Raw genomic sequence first — 17,332 nt, forward strand, 5'->3', positions numbered from 1 at the left:
CAGCCTTGCACCTCTACTTATTGGCCACTTTATCAGAAACACCAGCCTTGCACCTCCACTCATTGGCCACTTTATTAGAAACACCAGCCTTGCACCTCTACTTATTGGCCACTTTATCAGAAACACCAGTCTTGCACCTCCACTCATTGGCCACTTTATTAGAAACACCAGCCTCGCACCTCCACTCATTGGCCACTTTATTAGAAACACCAGCCTTGCACCTCCACTTATTGGCCACTTTATTAGAAACACCAGTCACTGACATGTGTCACAGCAGTTTCTGACCACTGGTGAAGGTCTGGAGGGTGACTAACACCAACTGGTCATCAGCAGAAAATCTACAAAGTCTAACTGAACACCAGCAAGGTGGAGCTACAGGATAGGGGTTTCTGATAAAGTGGCCAGTGAGCTGATCCATTATTCAGGCTGAAACTGTACATTTTCCATCATTATATTTGTCACATTCAGGCCATCTATAATGAATCTTCTCCAGTACTGTTACAGCCCTGACCTGATGTCTGTTCCGTCTCTGTGGAAGACGAACTTCGTCAGTGTGTCGAGTGAAGTTCTCTTGGTGAGAAGCAGAACTCATTCCGGGCCCATGTTTTCTGTGCTGCCCAGTCGTATCAGGCTCAGCTGTGCTGCGGCTTCTTTGTTTTCTGGATCTGAGCAAAACAACTTTGAGACAATCTCCTTCCAGGTCACAGAGTTTTATGCTGGAGCTATTTTTAATTCATGGCTATCGCAGCAGGGCTCTGGAAGAGGCACAAATATCACTGCTTAGATCAGTCAGGGTCTGTAACAGTGCCTTCTGAATCACAAACACCACCTCCACTCATCAGTTCATCCCAAAGGTACTGGATGAAGCTCCATCACAACGGAGAACACTGTTCTACTGCTCCACAGCCCACTCACTGGCCACTTTATTAGAAACCCTTTCTTTCTACTTCCACTCACTGGCCACTTTATTAGAAACACCTACCTTCTACTTCCACACACTGGCCACTTTATTAGAAACCGCTACCTTCTGCTTCCACTCACTGGCCACTTTATTAGAAACACTTACCTTCTACTTCCACTCACTGGCCACTTTATTAGAAACTCCTACCTTCAGCTTCCATTCACTGGCCACTTTATTAGAAACACCTACAATCCCTACTACTTCCACTCCTTGGCCACTTTATTAGAAACACTGACCTTCTACTTCCACTCACTGGCCACTTTATTAGAAACCTCTTTTCTTTCTACTTCCACTCACTGGCCACTTTATTAGAAACACCTACCTTCTACTTCCACTCACTGGCCACTTTATTAGAAACACCTACCTTTTACTTCCACTCACTGGCCACTTTATTAGAAACCCCTACCTTCTGCTTCCACTCACTGGCCACTTTATTAGAAACACCTACAATCCCTACTACTTCCACTCCTTGGCCACTTTATTAGAAACACCTACAATCCCTACTACTTCCACTCCTTGGCCACTTTATTAGAAACACCTACCTTCTACTTCCACTCACTGGCCACTTTATTAGAAACACCTACCTTCTACTTCCACTCACTGGCCACTTTATTAGAAATGCCTACCTTCTACTTCCACTTACTGGCCACTTTATTAGAAACACTCACCTTGTACTTCCACTCACTGGCCACTTTATTAGAACATCAGCCATGTGAAAAGTAATTAACCCTTCAGCTGCTACAGCAACCAGTTGACCAGATTGCAATATGCATATCTATAAAGAAGAAGAAGATGAAGAAGGGGGCATGTACTTTTTCACAGCCCTGTATAGACTGGTCTGTGTTGAGGTAGTTGAGTGTTATTGTGTAAAAATGCTTTCTCTGCAGAGACGTGCTTGAACAGGTATTATCATTATGAAGCCTGATCAGCAGTCCTAACCTCTCGGAGGTCTTTTTCAGGTGTAAGGCATGTTGTTATTGTTATTAATTATGAGCTGATTCAGCAGGTCATGTTTCATACAGGTTGTGTGCATTTGTCATGTGTTAGAATACACAGTTTACTCATAATCTGTACTCTCTCCCTCACATACACACATACTGTGAAATCTGTGAAATCTGGAGGAGAACATGCCAGGCTATGTGCGTGTGTGTCTCTGATGTGTCCGTGCTGAGCTGTGTGCAGCTCCAGAGTGCTGTGTGTGTGTGTGTGTGTGTGTGTGTGTGTGTGCGTGCTATGGAGAATTCAGTATAATGATATTCATTGAGTTGGTAATGAGATGAGATCGCTGTAGTTGGTCCAGGACTGCATAGATAGACAGGCTGGATGGTGTGTGTGTGTGTGTGTGTGTGTGTGTGTGAGAGAGAGAGCGTGTGTGTGTGTGTGTGTGTGAGTGAGTGAGAGAGAGCAAGCGAGCTGTATGCACTTTGTCAGAGTGAAAGCAGAGATATCATCTCTTTGTCAGAACCGAAGTACAAAAGTGCAGCATCTGATTGACACCTCTCTCTCTCTCTCTCTCTCTCTATCTCTCTCTCTCTCTCTCTCTCTCTCTCTCTCTCTCTCCCTCCATATCTCTCAATATGAGACAATATCCATATTGTCTCCCTCCATATCTCTCTCCCTGTCTTCCTTTCTTCCTGTCTCTGTATGTCTCTACCGGTGTTTCTGTATGTCCTTACCTGTGTCTCTCTGTTTATATCTGGCTTACTATCTCTCTTACTCTCTGTCTCAGTATGTCTCTCTCTCTCTCTCTGTGTCTCTTCCTGTCTCTCTCTACCTCTCTCTACCTTTCCCTCTTTCATTTTTTTTATCTCTATCTCTATCTATCTTTATCTATCTGTCTCTGTCTTTCTCTTTCTCTGTTTTTGTCAGTCTCTCTCTCTCTCTCTCTCTCTCTCTCTCTCTCTCTCTCTCTCTGTCTTCCTTTCTTCCTGTCTCTGTATGTCTCTACATGTGTCTCTCTGTTTATATCTGGCTTACTATCTCTCTTACTTATCTGTCTCTGTATGTCTCCCTCTCTCTCTCTCTCTCTCTCTCTCTCTCTCTCTCTCTCTCTCTCTCTCTTTGCTCTGTGTGGAACACCTGTAGCTCCTACATGGAATGTGTGATTGTGAATAACTCTTACACTGGTGAAGAATCCTTACATGGAGTGAAGGTTCTTTAGACCTTTAGAAACTCAAGATCTGTTCCAAACATCGGGCCTCATTCATCAAGATCTTTCTAAGAATGTCCTTTAATGTGTTCCAGAGAAACGTCCTAATAAAAAGTCTGGTTAAGGTTAGGGTTAGGATTAGGATTTAGGGTTAATATAAAGGTAAGGTTTAGGTTTAGGGTTAGGGTTAAGGTTAGGTGCCGGGTTACCAGCTGAATCAAATTTCTAAGCTTTATAAATGACCAGACTTATTAAAACTTGTACCAACTCTCACCAACCATGGGCTCCTCTAAACTATTATATTACAGAAATGTGAAAATAAAAGTAAATGATGCCTACAGGGCAGGGAAAGGCCATTTTTCAGCTTGTTTTTTAGGCTCACTGTTATTGAGAAATGGTGGTCTGCATAGAAGAATCATAAGAAGGGAACCTGAACTGTGACCTTGTCACAGTACATTTACAGAAGCCAGAGAAGTTTTGGAAACCCCTTTGGAAAGTGCTGTTGACTAATGAAGTCTAAATAGAACTCATACAGAACAACCAGCAAAGATACATTTGGAGAAAAAGGAACCACATGTCATAAAAAGAAGAGCAGATCTATCTAAGTTACCAGCAAATCCCGTGTTGCACAATGTCAGACTATTGTTTTGATAGGCTGAACCTGAATAGAGGAGTGGCTACTACATTTACATTTAAGGCATTTAGCAGACGCTCTTATCCAGAGCGACTTACAAAAGTGCTTTGCTATTTACCCAAGAAAAACCTCTAGTTTCAAACCGCTAGTTTGAAAAGGCTAAAAATTCAAAGATACCTCTAAGATACTACTTAACACAAGTCAGTAAAGAGACCATTCTGCAATTCGCCCAAGTATTCTCGGAAGAGGTGTGTCAGACGGAGGGAAAGAAAGGATGAGTTGAGTGTCATCAGCCTAACAGTAGTAAGATAATCCATTAGAGGATATCACTTTACCAAGAGAGCTAGTGTAGACTGAGAAAAGAAGAGGACCAAGAACCGAGCCTTGTGGAACGCCAGTGGAGAGACTACAAGGAGCGGACGTGTCCCCCTGCCCCCTACTACAGCAGGATAATGATCCAAAATATACCTCAAAATTCACTGTGACCTACCTGAAGAGGCAACAACTGAAGCTTTTGGAAAGGTCTTCACAGTCTCCTGAGCTAAACATCATAGAAACTTTTTGGATTGGCCGTAATCAACCCAAGAAGATCTGAGAACTAGAGAGCTTCTACAAAGAAAAGCATAGAAAGCAATCCCAACAAGAAGAACTGAAATATATTTCATATTATTTCATATTGTTTTTGATAGAGGGGTTTACAAAGTTTAATTTGTTTTAGTTTTTGTTATGAAAGACAGTAATTATGCTTTAAGATATGCTTAAATGTGCATTCTGTTTGATCAGTACCTTCAACAAATTCCTCGAAGCCTCTGATGAGCCTGTGTGTTGAGATCTTCTGGGTTTTAGACAGATGATGAATCAGAGTTCATATCCCTCACCTCCCTCCGCCAAGCCTCTACTCACTGCATCTAATCCTCTTTGGCGGAAACTTACAACAATATGCTAAGTGCTTAGATGATTCTGGAAACTGCATCCAGATTCATTTAGATAATCACACTTTTTTCCCCCTCCTTCCCTTCCTTCTCTCCATCCGCAGTGCCGTCGCCATATCATTGGCATCGTCAGTGCGATGCTAATGAGATTAGAAGGGCAGCAGTTTGTGAGTTTAAAATCCATTTAAGGCCCAACTCACACAATATTGCAACCCGTGATTTGGCAGCGGCTCTGAACCATGAGAAAGGCTGCTAATGCTTCTGCTGCTTTTCACTAAATCGACTGGCTGACTGGATTTAAAAGATCGTTTTGTAACACTTTCCGTAATACCATCTCTAGAAGACACCATGAAAACATTCATATCGTTATTAAAATGGCTAAAACATGCTTATATGCTTATATCATAACAATGCATTACACTAAATAGCCATATTTAGCATGCATTATGATTTGACAGTGAAATGCATTACAAGTAGTGTTGCACAATGTTAAACACATGCCAAATGGAATAATAGCATATTCTCGCTGTCCCACAACAAGCTTGTATCTCTATTTTAGTCATTTATTTTTACCTTTTGACATATTGTGAATCTGATAGTTGTTCTTTACACTAAAACACAGTTTATGGTGTATGGTGTTATGGTGTTTTCAGCTTGAGGTTGATGAAAAAAACTGACATCACAACGCATGCATGTCACTGGACAAATCTCAAATACTTCCTTAATCCCTATACAGTAAACTACAGAAGTCATAAAACTTCATGACTGATATATTACATTACTTAGGTAGTCAAGTCAAGTCAAGTGGGTTTTTATTGTCATTTCAACTACATACAGAGGACACTGTGAAACGAAACAACGTTCCTCCAGGACCATGGTGCAACATAGACACAGTGCATACAAAACACAAGTGCAACACAATACAAGTGCAGACAGACAACACAACACAGTACAGACAGAGAATAATAAATAATTGGGGTAGTGTGCAAATTATGCAGTGTGTAATAAATATTGAGTCCAGTGAGGTAGTAAAGTTATTAGTGCAAAATGCTTCCCATATTGTCTGGTGTAAATGGTTGGAGAGAGAGAGAGAGAGTGAGAGCATGGAACAGAAAAAAACATCAGTTCAGTCTCTGGAGTTGAGAAGCCTGATGGCTTGGGGGAAGAAGCTATTGCATAGTCTGGTCGTGTTGGACCGGATGCTGCGGTACCTTCTTCCTGATGGCATGAGGGAGAACAGTGGAGTTCCACAATGCTGGTTGCTTTGCGGATGCAGCGGGCAGTGTAGTAGTAGTGTATGATCTGGGATTCTTCTTTCATGCTCATGTCTCTCTTCATGAGGTACTATTGCCCCATACAGGGCTAACATGCTCATGCAAGTGTTTCTAAATGTGGATGGGGCCTGAATGCTGCAGTGTGGGTGGGGTGTTTGTGGGTGGGAGGTGTTTTTTCGGTGGTTGAGTTTTATTTTATGTGCGTGTCACAGTTTATCAATTAATGAAACATTTAATGAAACTTTCTTCACATCAAACAGGTGTATAGAATTTTTCACCCCCAAACAGGAGGAGCGACCGGCGTGAGCCGTTAGTTAATGATGGTAATTAAAATCCTTGTCTCTGAAGGTGATATGAAGACAGATGCTTGCTCCACACAGTGCTTTAACCTTTCAAATGAGGTCCATTAATTAGATAAACTAATTATGAAATTAATCTTCTGGGCAAAGGTCAGACTGCTATGGATGAAACTAATGGGGAAGATGAGGTAACAGAAAACTGATCTGTCAATATGAGGGCACCACACACTGTGTAGAGTTAAGTATGAGTGCCAACCTGTGTGTGTGTTTGTGTGTGTGTGTGTTTGTGTTTGTGTGTGTGTGTGTATTTAAACCCTCGTGTTTGATTAAAATTGACTTTATGTTTTCATTGTTTGAAGTCTAAGTGATAAAGACCCCAGTGATAAAGATATAAAGAAAATATAATAATCTTATAGGCAACCTAATTTGTTCTGTCACATCTTTGTTGAACTCATTACGATTGTATTTTGAATTGTTTGAGACATTTACATTGAAGAGCTACTTACAAAAGAGCCTCACTGTTATTCAGAAAAGATCCTTAGCTAGGCTGAATTGGCTAGGACCCAAAAAATACTGTAAGCTTAGATGCTACTAAAGACAAATTTCATATAAATACCTCAATACTTAACATACACTACACTCAGCAAGTACTCCGAGCTCACAAGTACAGTGAGCGACTCTGCCGTTCGGACACCCAGTGGAAGTTCATTCCACCACTTCGACGCAGGACAGAAAAAAGCCTGGACGCTTGCCTTCCGTGAATCTTAAAAGATGGTGGGTCAAGCCGAGCTGTACTTGAAACTCAAAGAGCTCTCGGTACAGACCGCCTTTTTGAAATACGGAGGGGCTGGTCTGTTCTTGGCTTTGTAGGCCAGCGTGGGGGCTTTGAATCTGATGCGGGCAGCAGCTACAGGAGGCCAGTGAAGAGAACGCAGCAGAGGAGTGATATGTAGGAGTAACAGGGGAGTAACACTTTTAGGATTGAGAAGGGTAGTGAAAACCTGCCACAATTTCTATGACAAGCTAACTACACAGACACTTCATTACACATGCTTAAGTATGTAATAACACGTTTATAAAGCAATACTTTATCTGCATTTCTCACCACACATGCTACACCCAAACAGTAACTGCAACACAAAGCAGTCTTTGACTCTATTTACACCTGGTCTCTTCATTTAACTAGTATCTGGATTGTTTCCTGATGCGTCTCCGGTTATTCGGACTGAAATCTGAACCCCCTGGTGTTACAGTTATTACTGGTATTTTGGGTTGTCCCGGGAGGGGTTTTGATTGTCGACTGCGTCTTGGAGAGAGGAATGTGTTTACAGTGGTGAGTGATGGGATTTGTTTCTGGTTTAAATGCCTTTTTATGTGGCTAGGCCTTATCCAGACATAATCCTGATATTTAGGATGTGAACTAAGTGACTAAGTGTAAACAGTCTTCAAGTGAATCCATACAAGATCCACTTTTAGTTTACCGAAGAAACCATGTTTGTAGTGATGTTTGATTTTGAAGAACCTTTCCATTCAAATCAACCCCTTACTCTCCATAACTTTTATTACACCCTAGAAATGACTAATCGGTAGCTACATACTGACTGAGTTGTTCCTAAGTTCTGACAGTGGGAGGGCTGGGACCATCTGTGGTTACCAGCCCATATATAGACACAAGCTCGAGCATGCACTGTCATCCCTCCCGTCCCTCCCGTATGCATGGGCGACGGGCAGTGGATTTTTCGTCCGTCCCCCTCCCGTTCGGTGAAACGGAGAGGAGGGAAAGGAAGGGAAGGGACGGGACGCGGGGCAGCTGTTCCCCCAGTCGTGGTTCGAGCTTTAGCACCCCAGGTTGCACCTCAGACTCAGAGAGAGGGTGAAGCTTGTGATTGGTCAGAGTTATGCTGATAAAAGGTAAAGGTGCACGTATCTGTCACTGTACTATGTACAGCGAAATGTGTCCTCCGCATTTAACCCATCTGTGGTAGTGAACACACACACACACTAGTGAACTAGGGGCAGTGAGTACACACACACACACACAGAGCGGTGGGCAGCCAACTCCAGCACCCGGGGAGCAGAGAGGGTAAAGCGCCTTGCTTAAGGGCCCAACAGTGGCAGGTTGCCGAGCCCAAGTATCGAACCCACAACCCTGTTATCGATAGCCTGGCGCTCTAACCGCTGAGCCAGCGCTGCCTGATGCAAGCATAAGCACTTTCACTATTTCAATGAAGGTTTCAGGACTTGACAAGCCACTAGACCCTTTTTTGCATGGAATCACCCATTGGCTGTGATAAGATGCCCAAATCTCCCCTGTAGAAGTATCTCTCTCTCTCTCTCTCTGATGTTTGTGTAAAGGTACCTAAAAGCAGCTTCACCCAGAGCGAGTGTTTTGTATTCATGGTACATTCACTTTATTAACATATCAAGGGGCAGTTTCCCTCAAATATCCCCACAATCCCGTCTCCCTTCGCATGAAACATTAAAGGGCATATGTGGGGGTTCCTCTGCGCCGGCTGCCGAAAGAAAGAGCAGGTTTTATTAATAAATCATAAAAAACGAAGCTGTTATTTCCCTTAAATGTTGACACACTTAATATTACATAATACTGAGAATAACATGTGTAAGACTCAGCGCTGCAGCCGGAGCGACACGCTGATGAATAATCGAAGATTAATGCGTTTGCTGAGTGTGAGCAGGTTGGGGTTTTTTGTTGCACGTGCCTCTCTGTTGACGTCAGCAGCTCGGAGCCTCAGAGCGAGAGCAACACATAAAGCAGTAAAGCAGTTCTGAAACATTCATGAGCTGGTTTGCTAATTTATGACATATTAGTGATTCAGTTTGAGGACGGCATTGATTTTGATTTCAAACCGCACCTTATTTCATCTGACATGTGCCATCAGTGGCTGATATTTTCGATTTATGCGTAATTTATTCACTCGAGAGCTGTTTTATTGAATACATCAAAAAAATCAATGTTTATTTTATTGTATTTAATAGGTGTCAGGAAATGCAGGAGGTGTTCATCAGCATGTTGATAATGCTGATTCTCAGATTTTAACTGTGAGTGATGAGGTGTGAGCTTACCTTCAGTCGTTAGAGGTTAATTAAAGGTAAAGTAGTGAGGTATCCCAAATAATGTAGCCGTATTGAACCCGGATGATTTCTGCAAATAAAAAAGATACATCCCTAAAACGTCCCTAATTTCTTTTTTTAAAATGTATTTATTATATGTTTTATTTAACACACCCTTAACATGAAGATTCTTTCTTATATGGTACTGCCTGTGTAATGTGGTACTGCCTGTGTAATAAGATGGTGGTAATAACATGTGTGAACTGCTGCTTTTCCTGTTGCATGCACTTGTGTAATAGAGTCAAAACTGTCAAGCCTACCCACTGCAATGTCTCTGCTAGGTGGTTGCTGTGGTGTTGCTAAGTGGTTGCTAAGGTATCCCTGGTGGTTGCTATGGTGTTTCTTAATGGTTGTTATGGAATCCCAGGTGGTAGCAATGTTGTTGCTAGGTGGTTGCAATGGTGTTGCTAAGTAGTTGCTAAGGTATCCCGGGTGGTTGCTATGGTGTTTCCTAATGGTTGCTACAGAATCCCCGGTTATTGCCATGTTGTTGCTAGGTGGTTGCAATGGTGTTGCTAAGTGGTTGCTAAGGTATCCTGGTGGTTGCTATGGTGTTTCTTAATGGTTGCTATGGAATCCCAGGTGGTTGCTATGGTGTTTCTTAATGGTTGCAATGGTGTTGCTAAATGGTTGCTAAGGTATCCCTGGTGGTTGCTATGGTGTTACTTAATGATTGTTATGGAATCCCAGGTGGTAGCAATGTTGTTGCTAGGTGGTTGCAATGGTGTTGCTAAGTGGTTGCTAAGGTATCCCGGGTGGTTGCTATGGTGTTTCTTAATGGTTGTTATGGAATCCCAGGTGGTAGCAATGTTGTTGCTAGGTGGTTGCAGTGGTGTAGCTTAGTAGTTGCTAGGTGATTGTAGACAGGTCCTACAGAGTGGCAGGGTGATTGCTGTGGTATTTCAGGCTGTTGTCATGATTTTGCTTACTGGTTGGTAGGGTGTTGCTAGGTGGTTGCTATGGTGTGTCAGGTGGTTGCTCAGAAGTTGGCAAGTGGTTTCTGTGGTACCCCATGTGATTGGTTGGGTGTTACTAGTTCATTTGTATTATTGGGGCATTTTAAAGGTGCCAACACTTTGCTCCCCATTCATTCCTACATGAAAAAATTCTACCAAAAATCCATTGCTACACGGAAACCGTGGCGCCGAGCAAAAAGCTGTTAACAAGCACACATCACACAATCAGGCCGAGCAGTCTGGAGCTGGAACAGTGTCAATAGCTTATTTTCAGGCGTGCAGGTAATTGTGCTAAAATCCAAGTCTGTGGTGGTGGAGCGTATGCGACAGAGCCAGCAGATGGAGATTGGGCTGGAAAACACTGAAGCGCTCCTTTAAGCTCCAGCGTCTGAAGCTGAGACAGTGGGATATTGTACAGATCTTCACCCACACTCTGAGTGAGTCAGGAAATCTTCAGCCGTAAACTAGCTGTGGTACTGTCTCTTATTGGACCTGTTTTCAGTGCTGCTGGTTAACAGAACATCTCCAGTTGGATAATTTTTTTTATCTGCACTATCAGACGCTTTTATGAAGTTTTTAAGTTACTCTGTAAGATTTGTCCTTATTTGTTTACATTTATACAGCGATTACATTAAAAGCTCTGATAAATAAAGGATATTCATAAATCACCTTCACCTGAGCTAGAGAGAACGCTCGGATCCATGAGCTTAATATCTAACCAGTCTCTCTCTCTCTCTCTCTCTCGCTCTCTCTTTTTCCATGTGACTCAGCAAATCATCTCTGAGCGCTTGGCTTTCCTCTTTGTTTTCCGTCCAAACTTCAAACAATGTGTGTGTGTGTGTGTGTGTGTGTGTCACACTTTGTTTTCTGCAACATGTATTGGTAAAGCACAACAGGTGTTGATGATGTCATTTCCGGTAGGGGATCATGTTTGATTTTCAGTCTTCTTAGTTGCTTAGCCAATCTCTCTCTCTCTCTCTCTCTCTCTCTCTCTCTCTCTGTGTTTGGGCGAATATATCCTAAATAGGTATTTTAATAAAGCCATTGAATCAACAAAATCAGTGTGTGTGTGTGTGTGTGTGGCTGAGTGAGCTGTTTTTCTGTCAGATTATCTGTATCAGAATGCTCACCCACTGATTTGGCTCTTCTGGCACAGCTGGAGAAGCATAAGGTTCTGTGTGTGTGTGTGTGTGTGTGTGTGTGTGTGTGTGTGTGAGAGAGAGAGAGAGGGTGAGAAAGAGAGAGAATGAGAGAGAGAGAGAGAGAGAGAGAGAGAGAGAGAGAATGAGAGAGAGAGAGCGAGAGAGCAAAGGAGAGAAGGTAAGATAACAGGAAAAGAGAGGCAAGCAAACAGAGGGCCTCACTAGGGTTCTAAATAGTAAAAATGTTTCTTTCAACAGATTCTTTGACTCCTAACAATAGTGGAACCCTAACAAGGTTTCCCTTGTATATGAAGAACCCTTTAACCAGGCAAAGAATCATTCAAACATTCAGTAAACATCCAAATGGTTATTTCAGTTCCCATGGTTCTATTTACTGCCCTTGGTTCTATAAAGAACCCTTGAAAAACCATGTAGAGTGTAGAGAGAGAAAGAGAGAAGAGAGGGCATTAGATTGAGAGGTACACTAAAGTACTAAGTAAAAAAAAATAGATGGGTTCTAGACAGTAATGTAAAAAGTTATTCGACTATTTAACAATAGTGGAACCTTTTAACCACTTTAACCCTTTTAACATTCACCAGATGTCCATCAGATTCTCTGAGTTGCCATTTATCGTTCTATTGAGTACCACTGTCTTTACTGAAGAACCCTTGAAGAACCCTATTTAAGAGTGAAGAGAGAGAGAGAACAGTAAAAGATTCAAATATATTAGTTTAGAAAACATCTCTATCCAGTGTTAAGAAAGTGTGTGTGTGTGTGTGTGTATTTGACATCTGCACGTAGACGCTGTTTGGCAGGGAGACTGTGTCTGAAGGAGCTGCTTAGCTGTTTGTTTGAGGCTGTAATGAAGAGAAAACCTCTGTGTGTCTCTGGAGGAGACGTTTCCTGCCAGCCGCCTGGGTCCCAGCAGAACCATCAGCTGAGAAGAGTCTGGGCGGAGACAGTACTGAAGACCTGTACTTCATGGGAAACTGCACCAGTTTGCAGGATTCAGTGGTTGAGATGTGAACAAAGGTATTCAGAATGAGGAGAGCTGATGTTCTGCAACTGGTGTGGACCTTGATCTGGACGGTGAGAGGAACCTGAGCCTTCTGTGGAACAGAAGTGTTTGTCCTCAGATCTTTCCTGGGGATATCACCACGTGTAAACCTGTTGGCACCATGCCACGTGCAGGCGTGGGCTAGAGGGTATAAGTATAAAGCCCTCCAAGCTTTTACTTGTATATGAAGAACCTTTTAACCAGGCAAAGACCCACTCAAACATTTAGTAAACCAAGGGGTTCAGTCCAAGGGGTCCCCCCCCCCCAGCATCAATACTTTTAGGATGAGCTGGGGATGAGGTTTTTGTGGTGATCATCCAATATCCTGACCTCACTAAAGTATTTACATTAACATACTCAAAGTGACCTCACTGATGCTCTGATGTCGCTGAATGCAATCAAATCCTCACAGCAATGCTCCACCAAAATCTAGTAAAAGCCTTCGCTGGACATTAGAGACAGTTTCTCCAATAAAAGCAGGATAAACCCTTTTTAATACCCTTGATTTTGGAAGAAACATTAAATGAGCAGGTGTCCCAATACTTTTGGGGTATATGTAATACATTGGGGTCACATTATTATTTTATATACACGCTTATGTACATGCATTCAGTTGTTATATACAGATGTTCAGTTGTTAACATGCAGTCCTTAGACACTGCTGCCCGTGTCTGTGCTGTGCCCAGTGCTGAGAGTGGGCTAGAGGGGCATATAGATCCCCAGCGTTGGGCTGTGGAGCGGTGGGCTCTGGAATGATGGAGCTCCATCTAACAGCTTTAGGATGAGCTGGAGTGGCAGAACTGATCATCCACTTTCGGTACCTGACCTCACTGATGCTCTGATGTCACTGAATGCAATCAAATGCAATCCTACCTCACAGCAATGTTCCATAAATGTATGTAAAGCCTTCCCAGAAGAGCGGAGGCTGTTACTGCATTGGTTTAATTGGGGGGAAGTTGGGGTTGGGGTTGGGGTTGAGGTTGGGTGGAGGACACACATACAGAAGGACACTGAAACTACACAAAATCAGTCTGACGCACTAATGTGTGTGTGTGTGTGTGTGTCGGGGTCAGGCTGAGAAGAGCATGAGCTTGTTAAGTCATCAGTTCTGTGTGAAATGGCCAGCAGGTCCTGGAGGAGATGCGTCGGGATCAGAGCAGTGGAGCAGAGAGAGAGAGAGAGAGAGAGAGCACATTAAATAGACATCATCTCTCGGTGGAGATGTGGAACTCTATGTGTGTGTGTGTGTGTGTGTGTGTGTGTGTGTGTGTGTGTGTGTTTAGGGGTCGTGGGGACCTCTCACAGTGTCAGAGTGTTTTTCCATCATCAGTGACACAGAGCAAGCCAAGCAGAAATACCTGCAGCCACAAAACCCAGCACATACGCACACACTCACACACTCACACACACCCACATGCAGAACCACCCGGCTTGGTGTGTCTCAGCACCCTGTATAAAGTGGTGACGGGATGATTTGCAAATGCATTAAAAAAAAAGTGAGTTTACATTGAATCACACTGTAGTTCATTACAATTAAAATGTAACAAAATTAAGAACATTGTCATATGTTTCAAATTAAAATAAAAGTATTATAAGACATGTGTTACACTAAGATAATCCTTTATTAGTCCCACAGTGGGGAACTTCACAGTATCACTGCAGCAAAGGGATAGCAAGACTTTAGATGCAAAACATAGATAAATTACCAATATATACACAATCTAAATAATAGAAGTCAACAAAAAATAACCTAGCTCTGAGGAAAAACGATATTATTTACAGGTTATTTTAAGATAAACTATCTATGTGTTAATAAATGTTTTATAAGACATGTATTACACTATGTATTAATAAATGTATAAGAAACCTTTGCTATTCAGGTATAAGTTCTTTTATTTTTCAGAAATGATTCAAATGTAAACTTGTAAAGGTATTATAATATAATAATATATTATAACATGTGTTAATAAATGTATTATAATATATTTATGACAACATTAAATCATAATGCTATGGCTCACTTGGGCTCTGGGCTATTGATGACAGGGTTGTGGGTTTGATACCCGGGCTCGACAAGCTGACGCTGTCGGGCCCTTCACCCTCTCTGCTCCCTGGGCTGGAGTTGGCTGCCCACCGCTGTGTGTGTGTGTGTGTGTGTGTGTGTGTGTGTGTGTGTGTGTGTATGTTCACTGCCCCTAGTTCACTGTTTGTGTTCACTACCACTGATGGGTCAAATACGGAGAATACATTTTGCTGTACACAGTACAGTGACACATACTTGCACCTTTACCTTTATCTTTTTTTATCATAAATACCATAAAATTATCATAAAATTATGTTATAATACATGTAGGACAATACTAATAGTAGTTTTAATTACATGTATAAAAATATTTATATCATAAAAATTGCATTGCATTAAAACTGGTATAACCTTATTGTGCTCTTCAATGAGTAATGTAACAGTAAAAATAAATAATATAATACATAATAAATGTTATACAATGTGTCACATGTATGGGGATATTAAAGCAAAATATTACATTTGAATAAAATTGAAATGTATAAAGGTAGTACATTAGAACACATTTGTTAATTTCTAAAATTAAGTAAGTGTTATACAACTTACGATTTTCTGTGTTTTATTATTAATAAATGTATGAAAATTCAAATGTATACAAATATTATTATATTGTATTATAATGTGTTAAATGCACAATAATAAATTATGGTATTAAAGCATAATAATGTATTATTATTAAGAAGTTTATGAAAGATATGTTAGATTTTGTTTTGCTTACAGTATTATGTGCCCCTGTTCATATTAATATGTGTTGTTAAGAGTGCATAAGGTTTAAAATCCTCTACCGGAAATAATTTAAACATTTGGAATAAATAAAGCATATTAAACATGCTACAGCCTGCAGCCTATCATCATATTTTATGTTTTAGTAATTTCCTTGTTGTGTAACATATATAGTAAATAAACACCAGAAGTAGTAGTGTCATTATACCCAATAGAAGTCTGTATAGGCTATGTTCACTTATTAGTTTGAAATGATCAGCAATAACAGCTAAAGACAGACGCACATATTGCAAACTGGGGTGTTAAACAAAAGACAGCCTATTCAGCTCAGTAGCATTGTCTAAGACCTAAGTCTTTTAGAGCTGCAAATAGAAGGTATATTGTAATACTGTGTTCAGTGCTTGGTAAGATGACTTCTTTAATTTAGGCTAATTTGAGCTTCATCCACTAGTAACTTCGCCCTGATCACCCCAGCAGTACCTTACATTAAACCCAGTGGTAGCTTTCCTACTAGCTTTTCCAGCCTCCATGGAGCATAGTAACTGTTACAGCATGGTGATTCTGTTTACTGCAAAACAAATAACACATTTGTCAAACCAATAAGAATTTTAGACAACAATGGAGCTAATGACTGTCCCTCTGACTCACGTCTACCCAATCAAATCTCAGAGAATTCTACTTTAATCCAGAGAATTCAATCAGTTCATTCTAAAATGTTTAATATTCAATTATATAATTAATTGACAGTTAATTCTAGAATATTCAATCAGTTGATATTTAATCAAATCATTCTAGAACTCAATTGATTACTTTTAAAATATTTGACCAGTTGATTCTAGAATCTTTCTTAAGTTAATTCTAGAATATTTCATCTGTTAAGTCTATAATTCATTGTCAGTTATGTCTAAAACATTCAATCAATTAATTCTAGAATATTCATTCAGTTAATTCTAGAATATTCATTCTAATGCTTCATTCAGTTAATTCTAGAATATTCATTCAGTTAATTCTAGAATATTAATTCTAATGCTTCATTCAGTTAATTCTAGAATATCCATTCTAATGCTTCATTCAGTTAATTCTAGAATATTCATTCTAATGCTTCATTCAGTTAATTCTAGAATATCCATTCTAATGCTTCATTCAGTTAATTCTAGAATATTCATTCAGTTAATTCTAGAATATCCATTCTAATGCTTCATTCAGTTAATTCTAGAATATTCATTCAGTTAATTCTAGAATATTCATTCTAATGCTTCATTCAGTTAATTCTAGAATATTCATTCTAATGCTTCATTCAGTTAATTCTAGAATATTCATTCTAATGCTTCATTCAGTTAATTCTAGAATATTCATTCGAATGCTTAATTCAGTTAATTCTAGAATATTCATTCAGTTAATTCTAGAATATTCATTCTAATGCTTCATTCAGTTAATTCTAAAGCTCGGCAAGCTGCCACTGTTGGGCCCTTGAGCAAGGCCCTTTACCCTCTCTGCTCCCCGGGCGCTGGAGTTGGCTGCCCACCGCTCTGGGTGTGTGTGTACTCACTGCCCCTAGTTCACTAGTGTGTGTGTATGTGTGTGTTCACTACCACAGATGGGTTAAATGCAGAGGACACATTTCGCTGTACAGTGACAAATACCTGCACCTTTACCTTTAGAATATTTCATCTGTTAAGTCTATAATTCATTGTCAGTTATGTCTAAAACATTCAATCAATTAATTCTAGAATATTTTTTCAGTTAATTCTAGAATCTTTAATCAGTTGATATTTAATCAAATCATTCTAGAACTCAATTGATTAGTTCTAAAATATTCAACCAAATAATTCTAGAATAGTCAGTTAATTCTAGAATATTTAATCTGTTAAGTCTATAATTAATTGTCAGTTCATTCTAAAATATTCAGTCAGTTAATTTTCAAATATTCAATCAGTTCAATCTAGAACTCATAATCGGTGCATTCTAGAGTATTAATTTGGTTCATTC

Source organism: Salminus brasiliensis, chromosome 2 (assembly GCF_030463535.1).
Source record: "Salminus brasiliensis chromosome 2, fSalBra1.hap2, whole genome shotgun sequence".
Lineage (NCBI taxonomy): Eukaryota > Metazoa > Chordata > Actinopteri > Characiformes > Bryconidae > Salminus > Salminus brasiliensis.